This window comes from Cicer arietinum, chromosome 5 (assembly GCF_000331145.2).
Source record: "Cicer arietinum cultivar CDC Frontier isolate Library 1 chromosome 5, Cicar.CDCFrontier_v2.0, whole genome shotgun sequence".
Taxonomy (NCBI): Eukaryota; Viridiplantae; Streptophyta; class Magnoliopsida; order Fabales; family Fabaceae; genus Cicer; species Cicer arietinum.
In genome coordinates, this window is record NC_021164.2 from 9608431 (window position 1) to 9611356 (window position 2926).

Below are 2926 nucleotides of genomic sequence, written 5' to 3' on the forward strand. Positions count from 1 at the left end.
GATATGTATCTTTGAGCATCATTATCATTTCATGACATATCATATGCATCTTTGTGGACGCCTGTGTGGCTGATTTAATTTTCCCCATTGGTATGGGTGACTTCTGTGTGGACGCCTGTGTGGCTGGTTATATCTGGATCATATATGTTTAGGAGCATGCATAACTTGCATACATTTTAATGTTATTTTATTTTGATCTAATTATTTGCTCTACGGTTGCTACTTGATTTATTTAGATACATTCTACTTGATTTAGATACATTCTACGGTTGCTACGGTTGCTACTTGCTCTACGGTTGCATACATTTTAGGTACTAATGATTTCAAAGAGTTGCATGAATGATGTTTGATTGGTGCACGCACGTGGGAAAATGAGATTTTACTTAAAAATAATATTTTGTATTACTAAATTTTTGTGGCACATTGTAATTTACTCTTCATTATTAACTTTTAATAGAAATGCAGCCGTGATATTTCATTTGCTAGAAAAAAATTGAATGTCATTAATTTCAGTCAACATTGTTTCTTTTGAATTTCAACTTAAAGAGAATTTATTTTATTTTGGACCATAAATGAATATTGATTTAATAATTGAAATATTAATTTTGCAAATGAATAAATAAATAATATTTTAGTAAATTGCATTACATTTTTTTACAAAAAAAAAATATCAAGTCATTTTCTGACACATCTTCAAATTATTACATGATGAACTACTTCTAAAAAAAATATTATAGTTATTTCTAAAAGAAAACTATTATTTTTAAGTAAATTTTTGGATCAAAAAAAATTGGGGCGTTACAATAATAATATATAATAAAATAGAATTATCAAATAAAATAATAATTACATTTATTTGACAACTCTGTATTATTATACGTTATTATTATCTTCGTTTTGTAGTTGTAGTAAATAACGAAAATAATAATAACATATAACAAAATTGAGTTGCAAAATTAATATGTAATTATTACTTTATTTGACAACTCTATTTTATTATATGTTATTACTATCTTCATTATGTAGTAAAACTATATAACGAATATAATAATAACATTTAATAAAATAGAGTTGTCAAATAATGTAATAATTACAAAGCATTCTTCTCTTAAATTGATAATTGTGTTTCAGGTCATATTTTGAACATTAGCCATCATTTGATCTAAAAATACGAATTTCGTTCCATTTTTGTCGGGTGGTACAAAAATTGCTTGAAAAGTCTAGATCATATCGGGGATTTTCGTACCACCTTATTTAGGTCCATTTTTGTCGGGTGGTACGAAAATCGCCTGAAAAGTCCTGATGAAATGGTGGCTTGAGAGACTCTTATAGCATTCTTCTCTAAAATTTATAACTATGTTTCAGGTTCCGCGCCAGATTTCAAACACTAGTCATCGTCTGGTCCAAAAATACATACGGTTGTCCATTTTTGTCGAGGGGTACGAAAGTCGCCTGAAAAGTCCAAATGAAATCGACGACCGTGAGACCTTTATAGCATTTTTCTTTTCCAAAATTTATAATTGTGTTTCGTGTTCCGCATCTAAATTCAAACACTAGCCATCGTCTTTTATGAAAATACGGATTCCGGTCGACTTTTTTCGGGTGATACAAAAATCGCACGAAAAATCTAGATGAAATACGGATTCCCGTATAGCATTATTCTCCTAAATTTGTAATCGTATTTCGGGTTCTGCGTCTTATACTTCAAATACTAACCATCGTTTGGTCTGAAACTAGGGACTTTGGTCCATTTTTGTTGGGTGGTACGAAAATTGTCCAAAAAGTCCTGATGAAATCGAGGACCAGGAGACCCTCATAGCATTCTTCTCCAAAATTTATAAATGTGTTTCAGGTTCTGCGTCAGATCTCAAACACTAGCCATCGTCTGGTCTGAAAATACTGATATTAGTCCTTTTTTATAATTTTCTTTCGGGTTCCGCGTCAGATTTCAAACACAAGCAATCGTCTTGTTCGAAAATAAGGATTTTGGTCCATTTTAGTGGGGTGGTACGAAAATCACTCGAAAAGTCCCGATGAAATCGAAGACCACGAGACCATTATAGCATTCTTCTGCAAAATTTATAACTTTGTTTCGGATTCCGCGCCAGATTTCGAACTCTATCCATTGCTTTTTCGAAAATACGAATTTCGGTCCATTTTTGTCATGTGTACGAGAGACCCTTATAGCATTCTTCTCCAAAATTTATAACTGTGTTTCGGGTTCCATGTCAGATTCCAAACACAAACCATGGTTTTGTTCAAAAATACAGATTTTCGAAAAGTCTAGATGAAATCGAGGACCAGGAGACCCTTATAGCATTCTTCTACAAAATTTATATCTGTTTTTCGGGCTCGACCCCAGATTTTGAACACTAGCCATCGTCTGTTCTGAAAATACGTTTTTTAGTCTATTTTGTCGGGTGGTACAAAAATCGCTCGAAAAGACCAGATGAAATCGAGGACCAGGATACGCTTCTAGCATTCTTCCCTAAAATTTATAATTGTGTTTCAGGTTCCGCATCAGATTTCAAACACTAGCCATCGTCTTGTAAGAAAATACGGATTTTGGTCCATTTTTGTCGGGTGATAAAAAAATCGCCCGAAAAGTCTAGACGAAATCGAGGACCGGGAGACCCTTATAGCATTCTTTTTCAAAATTTGTAATTGTGTTTCGGGTTCTGTGCAAGATTTCAAACACTAACCGTTGTTTTGTTCGAAAATACGAATTTCAGTCCAATTTAGTCGGGTGGTACGAAAATCGACCGAAATATCCAAGTGAAATCGAGGACTGGGAGACCCTTATATCATTCTTCTCCAAAATTTATAACGGTGGATCGGGTTGCGCGTCAAGATTCAAACACTAGCCATCGTCTGGTCCGAAAATACAGATTTTGGCATATTTTTGTCGATGGGTACGAAAATCGAC